Source organism: Monopterus albus, unplaced genomic scaffold (assembly GCF_001952655.1).
Source record: "Monopterus albus unplaced genomic scaffold, M_albus_1.0 scaffold72.1, whole genome shotgun sequence".
In the NCBI taxonomy this organism is placed as follows: Eukaryota; Metazoa; Chordata; class Actinopteri; order Synbranchiformes; family Synbranchidae; genus Monopterus; species Monopterus albus.
The window spans coordinates 277,425-290,757 of NW_018127952.1; positions in this window are offsets into that span (position 1 = coordinate 277,425).

Consider the following 13,333-nt stretch of genomic DNA (forward strand, 5'->3'; position numbering starts at 1 on the left):
CATCAGGTGGCACAGGTAGTCCAGTTACTCCATGATGGCACATCCATATGTGCAGTCACAAGAAAGGTTTGCTCTGTCTCCCAGCACAGTCTCAAGAGCCTGGAGGAGATACCAGGAGACTGGCTATTACAGCAGGACAGCCGGACAGGGCTGTAGAGGGGCAACAGCCCAGCAGCAGGACCGATATCTGCTCCTTTGTGCAAGGAGGAACAGGAGGAGCATCGAGAGCCCTACAGAATGACTTCTGGGGTGCATGTTTCTGACCAAATTCTCAGAAGCGGGCTCTGACAGCATTATACATAATGCCATACTAAATTCTTTTTTTTCTGTCTTTACAAGATGACGCACAGGCTTTTATTGTGAGATGGGGCCTGTGCAGGTTTTGCAACATAATGTACAGCATCACAGCTTCCACCATGCATTAATTATTTAATAATAAATGTATCATTTTTAAAAAGCATTATCACATATTGCTGAATGGTGCTTTGTAGTAATTTTGTATTCTACTGTGATAAGCTAATGTAGGGAAGGATACTGTACACAATGTCAGTACATGTGGCCAGACGCTAAATGTCTGTTTTGTATTAAAGGCAGATAGTAAGGAACAACAAGAATCCAATTATCAGCATGGCTGCAGATCTCAAATCCTTGATCTGTTTTTTTTCCAGAATATACCTGCAATACAGCACTTTTGGAAGCAGGGAAAGAAGGCAGAGGAGGACAGAGAGGAAAGGGGAGGACCGTCTGCCTTTGCCTTGTTATCCTTTCACCATTTGTGAATAGAGCATCCTAAGACCTTCAGGGCTCTGTATCTGAATCTGTGGGTATGCTGGGGTATGAGCCATCATCTCTATCATGTGATGTAATGTGTTTTGCCTGTTTCATACCCCCAGAAAAACAATAACAAAGACTGTCAATTCTGTGGATAGTCTTCAGAGAAATGATTAGGTGATCCAGCAGGGACACTGTGTATATTGTATGGGTACTGATTGAATTAGCTTGTATTGGGTTAAACTGGATGTTTAGTCATTATGTGAGGGGATCAGAAGCTTGGACTCTAACAGGAACAGTGCAGAAACCTTTCAATTTTAGGTTCCTGTGTATGTTTAAGTAACATACAGTATATGTTATCCAAGTCACTCCTAAATCTTGACATTGTGTTTTTGAATGGCATAATTATGATAGCAAGAGACAGCTGCATTTTAAAAGGTTGTGTGTTATCTGCTATTTAGAGGTCCTCTCAATCTCTTTCTACTGTCTAGAAGATCTTATTATTCACAATATTTGGTTTCCAGATAAGCTCAAGAATATCCTGTGGCATCCAAATGAGCACTCTGCTGTCTCAACATACTGTATCTCTTAAGTCTTTCCTTTGTCTTCCTCTGTCTGCATATTGTCAGTCCTGTATCAGATGTTTTCCCTGTTACTTTTTTTCATGTGTCTCGTGTCAGTGAATTGCTAATTGTATGTTTGCATGTACACGCTGGTGTTTTAGACAAAGGAATTGTGTATATCTGTCTGTGCTTGTGTTATGCAAGTTGTGGTCATATGATGATACAGTTTTCATTTAGAAGACCTGTGACTTGATTTTTAGCAATTGCATAACATTCCTAATCTGTCTCCTCCTCTCAGACTTCCCTTCACACACACACATTTCCATTTGCTGACTTTTAGCAACTCTTTCTAGTCCACAGTGTGTCAAAGATGCTAAAACAGCAGCACTCGCCGTTAATCACAGACTAACAGCTCAATCCAAAACTCATCCCTCTTCAGCTATACTCAGGAGGACTGCAGTGGGTGGTGCATTGATGTGTAGCAACAATGAGCATGTGTATAACACAGCCGGCTAAGAGTATTATGATTACCAGCATTGGATCAGTCCTGTCTTTTAAATGTGGCAGCAGTCAGTGAAGAGCACTGCAGCTACTCCCACTGCCCTGCTCCCCCAGCCTCTCTGCTTTGGCTATGTATATCTACCACTGCAGATCGATGCAGCACTAGAGCACACTGTTCACTTCTATTGGCCGAGTAGCAGGACTAATGGGGAGCCTGTCTGGCCAATGTTGGCATGACCTAGCCAACTTGTCACTCGCGCCAGCCAACCCCTGTGTACAAATCATTGGATAAAAGGGTGTCAGATGCTTTGCTTGGACTGGCTATCCACACATCTCTGGGCTGACATAACTGGTTAACTGCTGCAAAAATACAGAGGGTCCTTATCTAAGATGAATCCTTCAATGATGTGCCAGTTCTGAGACACAGAACTGTGTAGTAAAGTATTAGTCAGTGATCAGTACTACAGTACTATCAGATGGTGTGATAGGGTGGGAAGTGGAAAACACCTTGCTGTTGTTGCAGGTCAGCTTTATTGAGTCATTCCTTTATCAGGGGGACACTGAACTCTGGTTTGTTTTGCAATAACATGTAATTCTGTACCATGGAATGCTACAGCTCTTGGACCAACTGAGGTGTGTATTCACTGGGTAATCTGAAAACTTGTGTATGTGTGTTTATGTGCGTATGTGTTTTCCCAGCTGCTCTACGTGCTCCACAGTACACCCTAGTGTGGGCTGATAGAGAGTTTTTTGGTGTAAAGGTCACTGCAGTTCAGTTCACCTCTGCTCCTCTGCACTGTTGAGAAATTTATTGTATAATGAAAAAAGAGTCAGGATTAAGGTTCTTCTTTGTATCACATGAACTCTTCTTTGCACCCTGCATGATGCTCATCATGAAGGATTAGACTGGGAGAATGGGTGGTGCAGAGTTCACCCCAAAATCCCTTTAAGAGCTTGAAGGAACAGAAGGACCATCACGGTCCAGTGGTTACATAAGGGTAAGTGACAAGGAAGCCCCAAACACTGCTCACCCTCCTAGAGCCTGATGAACCATTTCTCTCTTTCTGTCTAAATGTTGAATACCTCCCTGTGATGTCACAGCATGAATTCTCTAGAAATGATGAGACAGAACATATTTGTTCATTCAATATAAAGCTACAGGCAGCAGCATGCTAGTTTAGCTTGGCATAAACACTGAAAACAAGAAAACAGCTAGTCGGACTTTGAAAGGTGACAAAACCTGGCTACTGGCACCTCTGCGACTCACTCATTAAAATGCTATATCTTATTTGTTTAATCTGTGGAAAAAACATAGTCTAAAAATGACTACTATGTAGTTTTTAAGCAGGGCTATGTGCTGGACTATTGCTTGGACTGGAGCAGTCACTTAATTCTTAATGTCACAGTGAGCTTACCAGACAACCACAAAACATTTTCTCATTATGTTGATGATAGGTCAACTTTATGACATTATGTGTCTCCTTCAAAATGTTATAATACTTACTGTACAAGCTGAATAAAAACATGGTGCAACATTGATTTTTATGACAGAAAAAAATATATTTGATTATGTAATCAGAAACTTTTGTGCATCAGGTCAGATAAGACAGAAATCAGTTACTGATTTGGTGTAATTGCATAACTCACCTTAGTCATGCATGAGCAGCCCAACTCTGTAGGCTGTGTTTCTAAAAGAGCCACACTAGTGTCTGAGTAGGAGCTTAGTTTACTGTTGAAAGCAGACAGAAGGAAGCCAAGGCTGAGAATGATAGTCATGTGTTATACATCTAGGTGCACATGCAAATTGGACAGAATGATGTTTTAACATTCTGTTTAGATATTAAGGCAGATATTAGACAGATCTTAAGGTAGAATTGCAGTTCTAATTTAATCTCTCAAAATATAAAATTCTCACCGATAATGTTTTACAGACAGAGTATAAGTGTGTTTACATTTTTCTGTCTACAAGCAGTTGTTTCATTTTTTTCACAGTATAACCCTAACAATTGACAAGGGTCATTTATACAGAAATGTCACCCTCTGTGTGATTTTCCAGGGTCTTGTTTGTTATGGGAATTCATCCTCTGGAGTACTAATGAGGACCTCAGGGCCTAACAGAGAAAAATGCACCTTGCACTTTGATGGCTTTTTGGAATATCATTGACCATCTCTGGTGTATGTTTGGTCATGTCCTCTAATATTAACTTTCATGACAACACCCCGGATTCACGTCTCTCTGTGGGCTCTTTCCTGTTGGAGCAGTACTGATTACTGAAACATAAATATACTTAAATGAAAATTAAACACCCTTACATGTAGTATTTCTAAAAGAGGACATGAAGTTAATTGGGGTGAGAGTAGAGGATGCCGAGGATAGAGTTAGGTGGAAACAGATGATTCGCTGTGGCGACCCCTAACGGGAACAGCCGAAAGAAGAAGAAGAAGACATGTAGTATTTCTAACTTGTAAAACTAAAGATTTTGCAGTGTTAGTGACTCAGAACTGTTCACTGCACAAATGACCATGCTAATGTCTTCCTAGAAACACATAAAGATTCAAATCACATGATATTCAGGTGAACTGATACAACTATATACAGGCGGGTGAGAAATGAAAAGGAATAACCAACATAAAGTGTTTTAGTAAAGTGTTGGGCCACCACATGCCACCAGAACAGCTTCAGTGCACCTTGGCACTGATGCTACAAGTCTCTGAACTCAGCTGGATGGATGAACACCATTCTTCCAAAAGATATTCCCTCATTAGGTATTTTGATGGTGGTGGTGGAGATGTTGTATAACATGTTGATCCAAAATCTCCCATAGATGTTCAACTGGGTTGTGATCTGGTGACTGTGAAGGCCCTATAGCATTTGATTCATATTAGTTTCATACTCATCAAACCATTCAGAGACCCTGTGTGCCCAGGTGTTTCCTGTGTATATTAATCGCTGCAGGATTATCTTGGGCTATTCTACAGGACTGTAATGAATGTCATTTCTCAGAATGGTCATTCACTTGTATAAGTAGGTCTTTTTTTCTACATTTGCTTATGAGGTTTACTTTCCATTCTAGTTTTATTAGTGCAGTACTGTTTTTGCACCACTGGTCTGATTCTATCATCCTCATTTCTTTTTCAACAGGCAAACCTTTCAAGCTAAGGCAGTAATATACAAAGATTTAGCTGTAAATGGTTTCGACAGTGTGGTTTAGATCCTATTCGAGTTAATATACAGTGTAGTTGTTGTTTTCAATCTTGCAATTTTTATATATGCATAAAAATTTCATTATTGGAGGGTGAAATTGCCTAACTAGTGAACTGGGTATGATTTAATTAACAATGCATTACTATGTTTGGTTCTACTAATTATATTACATTGTAATATTTACATAAAGTATAGTAATATTTAATTAGTGTAAGTAGGGGTGTCACAATATACTGTTATTGACTACAACTGTGATATGTAAAAGGAAATAATGACATCATGTTAATAATACACATATGATAACATCATATATAATCCAGTAACTAGCTGTTTGACCTTCCAACTAAGTATGTACCGGTTTTGTGCCTTAATGCTGATTGCCACCCAAAAGGGACAAAACTAACTAGCTAGGTAGCTACTACCCTACCAGACAGACAGTCCACACAATAAAGTTAAAGATGACTTTGGCTGCTAGCATTATTTTGTTTTTTCAACTTTTTTGTAGATATCATAATAATATTGCTATTGTGAATTTTTTTTGGCTACAATAATCGTGTGGTGAAAATCTGACAGCCCTAAAATGATTGTGAATTGTTGCATTTTAAAATCACAGAAAACCATACAAACAGGATGGCAACAAAATGTTAAACGGAGACTAAAAGATAAAAATACAGTCTGTAACACACCTACACACACAGCATGCTCCCACAGTCACAGTCTTCTAATGTGGTAACTGTGTATTTTCAGTGAAGATACACTCTAATCCCTTCAGCTTTGTCAGACCAACAGTAAACCAACAATACACCCTGTAAGTGTCAAAGTGGCAATGCTGAGTAATTCTGTTAGACCTAGTTCCTTCTCTCTTCTGAATGCATATGTGCTGATAAAGCAGACACATTGGTCCTCTCTCTCCTGCAGCTATGACCCCCCAGCTCCTATAGTATGGCTTTACTCTTTACTCAGTACTTAAGAACCCTTATCCTACATAGCATGAACATAAAGAGAGGCAAGTTATTCAGATGCATGAGTGAAGCAGGCTGGCTGTCAGACAGACTGACACAAAAGAAATCCGGATAGTAAAGGGTTGAAGCAGAAAAGAAGGCTTGGGGAAAGTAATGAGGGGTTTTCATGGGGGAGGAGAGGGTTTTAGCTAAGGAGACATGTCACGGGCCATAAGAATGTGGACTATCTGATTAACCTGGTAACGGGCCAAGGAAAGGAGGTGCTGAGTTAGTGTTAGTTTCAAACTCAAGGTGATGCAATACGGTCAGTGTGCTACAGCAAGTAGTAAACAAATATGAAAAACAAAACAAAACTAACTTTATAAAAGTTGACATAAGGAAAAGCTTAATCGTATTGAGGAGGGGAGAGGAGACGAAGGAAGAAGAAAAGAAAACTAGTCTCTGTGGGTCCTGAATAAAAATGTCAGGGCTGTTTATTTCAGAACATCTTTTCTAAGAACTAAAACCACCAGCATGGCACCGCCTGTTCTCAACAACTATCTGTTTGCATCATACTGTCAACATAAATGACTGGGGTGAGCGATTGCATAGACCATGACCTGCAGTATGTCAGACTGTGGCCATTATTATGAAGGAGTCAATAATTGCACATGACATGTGAGACAATTTTAAGGACAATTAAAAACAGCAAACCATAGACCATCTGAAGCCTTCTGCACTGTTCAGCAGCACTGCATAGGGAAGCAATCTCAGCCCACAGTGTCATCCATTCACACTGCCAATGCTCCTAACAGGCATACGTGAAAGAATAAATACATAAATGAGTGATTTTCTGAAGTGCTTCACACAGAGATGGTTGTGCAGTAAGTAAGGATTCAGAAAGGTTAATGGCCTGCTGCTTTGGAGTTCAGTGGATATGTTGTGGATTAAATGAGGATGCCTTCAGCTCTGGAAGAGAATCCCAGTCCTTACCAGAATGTTTTGCTCTTCACCTTCAGGCCTGCTGTGGGGATTCCTGACTAAGTTAGAAAATAGGCTTCCTAATATGCAACAAAGCCTGCAGGCATTTGCTAAATCAATTTGCCATTCCCCTTTTGGTGAAATGTGTATTCTATTAACAGTGCCATAACAGAAAATACTCCATTACAAGTACGAGCTCTGCCTTCAAAATTTTAATGTATTTATTTATTTATTTACATTTTAAATGCTCACTGTTTTATAGTTTCATACTGGCATTCAATCTAAAATGAACTACATTTATAGCAGTATTTTTACACGTGATTTAGTAAATGCTGAGCTAAAGTCTTTGGTCATGAGGTTTTTCCATTATCTTGTCTATCTGTGCCTTTGGAAGTTGATTTCTAGCTCCTTCCCTCCTTTTCTTATGTGCAACTTATGTTTTGTTCCCAGTGACGTGTCTGCAGTGTGTGTGTGTGTGTGTGTGTGTGTCTGAATGTGCTGAGCTGTTATTGTTAATATGCTGCTGAAAGAGAAAATCTCACCACAAAGCTATGTAATCTCACAGATCAAGCCTCTTAACAGATGAAAAGCTTTACAAGCGGTTGGACTCCCTGCAGATATCTACAGGTCATCCGCCCAGAACAAACTGGATTCAACACTGATTAGCACTATTACAGCTGTTGTACAACAGAGGTAATATTAAGAAAACGAACATCAATCACAGAAAATTTAACATTGAAGCTCTGTACAAACAATAGTCTTCTGAATGCATTTTGAGTGCAATGAACAAAGAAATGAGACAGATTCTTTGCATTCAAACACAGAAATCTGAGGTTGCTTCACTTCTAGCAAGAAATGTGAATTTTGAACAAAGTGTTTTTTCCTGATTCTAATTCAGTCTTGACCCAGTTTGAACAATTAAATCGTTCAAATATTTTTCTCTGCGTCTGCACTTACCTGGTATGTCACAGTGAAAGAGACTGAAAGTGCAGGAGACTGAACATACTGTCGCCTCACACCAGGCATGAAATTAGTGTGTAGGTGTGAATACATGCCTTTGGCTCCTTTTTAATGCACAAGGTGTAATAATGAAATAATTCAACTGATGCTCTGTTGATGGAGGTATCCATTTAGTCATGCAAAACGGGTAGATGGGAAAGTCTGTTTGGCACACATGAGAGTTCTGCTTTCCCTGGCATCTGTTTATTTACACAGCAGTGGGGTGGGGGGTGGGGGTTGACCAGCCATAGGGGTTATGAGGGTAAGAATGATGACAAGTTAAAACAAATATACTGTATATGGAGGAATGAAAAATGGAAAGAATAAAAAAGGTAAGTACAGAGAGCTTAGGGAGTGATGACAAGACCACAGAGCTGAACAGAGCTCCAGTCAGCCGCCAAGGGTAATTGGGATTTGCAATGAGACACATCGTTGTACATGCATCAGGACTAAAGCTGCTTCCTTCAGCTTTCCTTGATTTTTCTACAGTATAGGCCATTACATAACCATCACCCTAAGGCATTAAAGACATTTACAGTAAAAAGAACAATACAAGCACACCACAAACGCAGTGTAGGCTACAAACCCACAGGGGAAAATCCTAGTTAGCAAACATAATGCAAGAATGTTTTGTTATATAGACAAAGATAACTGACTTGACCATTGATTGTGCACTGCTGCTGCAAACATGGAGGGTTTTGTGAGAGTCAGAGAGGGAGGGAGGGATTGCGACAGGGTGAGAAAACAGCTAAGAGGCTGATTGTAACTGTTATAAGGTTTTCTGGAGACTACAAATGGATGGTATACACACACACACTTCATCAGGGGCCTGTTTAAGCAGGACAAAGGCGTTAGCTTCAGCAGAAACCTGCTCCCCTTGCTCTGCAGCAGCACACTCAGCAGTTCACTGCAGGGTGATTTCATAACTGCAGTCTAGAGAAGATAAGACAACAAAGACCAGACCATCACTCATCAACCAGTCAAAGCTAATGTCCAAAGAAAGCATCCCACAGGGGATATAAATGTTGTCCATGGTGCTGGGTGAGCATGGACGAAGAAACAATCTAATATTTCTAATTGATTCTAGAGAATTGTAGCATCAAGACAGGGGGTAGATGACAAACATAGTAAGATGGAAAGCAAGAATGACACAGCGAGAGAAAAGAGAGCTGCTTGGCTTGGTGTTGGCAGGGGGGGTTAGATAGCTCAAGGTCAGAAGCAAAATGGACTGTTCTGTGAGTTGCAGCAGGCTCTGAAATACCACAGGCCAGAGAGACTGGGCGAGCCCTCGGCCAACACCTGACCTCAGCAGCCTTCTCCCTTCCTCTGCTCCTCTTCCACAACATTCCTCTCCTCTCTCTCAGCACTGTTTCTCTGCCTCCTAGTCTTCCCCCATCTCTCTGTGTCCAAGACGTGCATCTTTTGGTTACTGTGCATCCTGTGCTTTCCCATCACTGACCTGCTGATAGGCCAGTCAACAAACTGTACAGTGATCAGACACTGCATACTTATACAGTGCAACTGATTTCAATTTAATTTATTTTACCAGGATTATGAACTCAGTACCAATAATACTTTTAAAAAATACTGAAAACAGGAATTTTATGACGGGAATTGTCCATAAATAATACAAGGCACTTTAATATTTCTATCATATGCAATGGTACAGTCATTTGAGGCATGAACATTTCACTCAGTGTAAAATTATAATGCTTCAATAAACAGTTGGTACAAGTTGATGCAGAATATATTTTTAATGTAGTATAATGGAACACAATCGGAATATGAAATATAACACCACAGTAATTGGATAGCAAAGACAAATGTAGTAGATAGATACAGTGCATTTAGGGGACAAACTACTTTTTGTGGCTCTGAATTTGCAGAACCTTGCTCTTTTTTGTGTGTTTGTGTCTGTTTTTGGAAAAGCTCAGTTGTAATCTGTGTTCAGAGCAGCTGACAGCTGAAAGCAGCTTGTTGTTTGCAGATTAAACTCTGTTCCTTCAATAGAACAGACCAACCCTAAGGTCAGCTTTTGAGCAAGTGAAATGTTCCTGCACTGCAGTATCTGGGCCAGTGTCATGTGTGAGTGTTTGAGGGTCCTGTGGTGAGAGTAAAGTATTATGTTTCTATTTTATTTATTAGTCTCTTATGTAAGCACCAGCAGGGGACAGGACATACTGAGAGAGGGGTAAAGGGCACCGAGCTATGAAACCCAGTCAGGGTACACAAAGTTATTGAGGTGGGCAATGAAACTAATAGAATTATATTATGTGAAGAAAGAGACCCAGTGACACAGCAATACGGTAGGTTTAGAAAAACACAACAGTGATTCCTCCAAAACTTTTTATTTTCCTGAAATATTTTCTTAAACATTTGTTAAATTAAATGGGGACCAACTGATAGACTGCAAGTTAGTGCAGAGAGAGAGGAAAAAATTCTTAATTTTATGTCTTTTTATGTAACTTTTATGATAACAAATGTGTCAATATGAGTATGAACTAGAACTGAAGAAGAGTTTCCCAATCCTAATACAGTATTCATTTTCACCACTTCCTGTCTGAAGAAGGTCTGCAGGGACTGAAACTTTAGTTTAAACACATTTTTTACTGTATTTTGAACAAGTATATAGCAGAAAACATTAGAGAAACAATACAAAACAAAATAATGCAATCTTTATTTACAGAGCTCTTTTCTAAACATTAGTTACAAAGCACATACAAAAAACCACACAAGGCAATAAATCACAACATAATATCAATGAAAAGACTTAAAACAATAAAATGAAATCAAATCAGAGAAAGCTTTTTGATATAAATATGTTTTAAGAAGAGATTTAAAGGTGCTTACACACTCTGATAACTTGAGTTTCTTTCCTGTGTTTAGGGGCTCCAGATGCAAATGCCCTATCACCTCTGGTTTTTAATCTTACTTCAGGAACAAATAGAAGACTTTTACCAGAGGATCACAGGTTATGTGCACGTTCATAAGGATTTAACAGATCAGAGATAGAATCCGGGGCATGGCCATACAGAGCTTTGTAAGTCAGCCGAAGGATCTTAAAATCAATTCTAAAACATACTGACAGGAGATGTGGTCAGATGTCTGGTTAATAGTCTCACTGCTCAGTTCTGTATGATTTGGAGACAAATGATACATTTTTGACTGACACAAGACAAAAGACTTAAAATAGTCAAGAAGTGAAGAGGTAGAGACGTGAACAGTGATCTCACTATCCTTAATGACAGAACTGATTGTATTTTTGAGATATTTCTAAGATGGTGAAAACACAATTGCACAAGTGTTTTGATTTGTAAGTCAAAATTAGGGGTACAGTCAAGCTGGACACTTAAATTTCTCATGACAGGCTTATTGTAATCCCACGGGGGAGCTAAAGATGACAAGATCTGTTTTGCTAAATGTTATGGGCCAGTTATTACAGTTTCAGTTTTACTTAAGTTGAGCTGCAAGAAAGTTTGCACCACCTCTTGATGTGACATAAATAATCATGATGAGTGTAATGCAATGTTATTGATATGGTGAATCCTGGAATGAAACCAAGGTATGAGTCAAGGAACATAAGCATGCAGAATAGCCAGATAAACACCTGAGAAGCCAATGAAAACAGTTATACACATATAGTATCAGGATACACATTAGTTAACCAGTGTTGGTAAACAAAAAGACGCTGAGACTGATGAAAACATATCTCTGTATACCTCAAGAGGCACCTGGCCTAATGCTTACCCAGCGGCTTTCCCCCCTTGGGCTTTACTGGCAGAATGACACCAAGTGACTCAGCTGTGTTTCAGTGTGAGTGAAAACATACTCCCCCTGCATTACTCTGCTCTCTTCTGCCAGTGCCCCCCCCCCCCTTTTTTTTTTTTTATTTTTTTTTTTAATTTTTTTACAACAAATGTGATGTTTCAGTTGGAAGCTTAGGGTAGCTGGGAGAAACAAATGAACTGATACAGAGAAAAAATGAGATGAGGGTGGAGGACTAAACTTCAATAAAGATTTGTAAAAAAAAAAAAAAAGAGAGAGAGAAAGAAGAGAGAAAACACAAAAGAAGGTGAAATGCTGCAGCCCTCCCCTCTATCTCATCCCCCTGCAGTCAGTGACTGTGTAGCAGTGCTTCCCCCTGTCTTCCCATCCCCCACCACTCCCACTTCTTACTTCATGGAACTGGGTTTACATAATCCACTGTAGTCTGAGATAACGCAGCACACCGCTACTGATGGGACCTTGTCTTTCAAGGCAACAACTACACACCATTTGCATGAATCAGCATTAAACATTCATAGTATCCACTATATATAGCTTAGCATGTGCTAAACTAAGAATAGATGGTTTCCACTCACTTCTGCGGGCTGCGTGAACAAGCATGTGCAACCATCTAGACACACCAGCCAGTTCTAATTAAAGCTAATTCTGAGTACAACCTGATGAGTACAGCTCACCCTCAGCAACGAGTGAGTTAGTCCCACATTGACTTCAGTCCAACCAAGCAGGTTCATTATGAATTTTCAGGGATCTTGTCTCTGATTCCAAACACTGTGAAAATACCAAAGGCCCTTTTAAAGCTCTCACATACACAAGTCTGTTCTGTGTTAACTGTACTCAAGGTTTTTTGATACGCTCCCCTGTTCTGACAGTAGTATGTGGCCATGTCACAGCAGTGTTTGTGGCACAGAGAGGCTGTTGTCAAGGGAGAGAATGCAGCCATTTTATGCAACTCTTACTTAATCACTTAATGTTTTACCAGTTTTGTATTCTGGGTGGCTACAGCCAGTTCTTTCTGGACAGGGCTGGGGGAGAGGCCAGATTCAGTGACTGTTATCTGTCTCTGAGAACCAACTTAAAGGTTTGTGTGTGTGGGAGTGTATGACACTGTGCGTCATTCTGACTGATGAACTTCAGTCAGGGCGGGATTCGTGTTTTCTACATTTCTCACTCATGGCTTATGATCAGTCACCTCACTTGGTCCCTAAAAACTGGAGTGTCGATGTACATGCTTTTTGAAGGTCCTCAAAAATCAGATTTTTAAATATTTCATAATCATATCAAACTGTTTGCTTTGCATGTTACTATTTGAAATTAAAATAGGTTTCTGTTAAATTGAGTAAAGGCTGGCACCACACAAACTAATTTCATAACAAGTATTGTCTGTCTGAGTTAGCTTATTCCTCTGTGCCACAGAACCCCACTCTAGTCCAAAAACTATTAAAAGTTGAGCCACACTGTTAAATTTAGTGACATGATTCTTCATTACAAGACGTGCACTGTAGTTTAGAAATAGTTCCATGGTCTAGTAACAACAGTCTCTCTTCTCTGGAGTGTCCAAGATCCTTTAACAAGCTGAAGCATGTAAA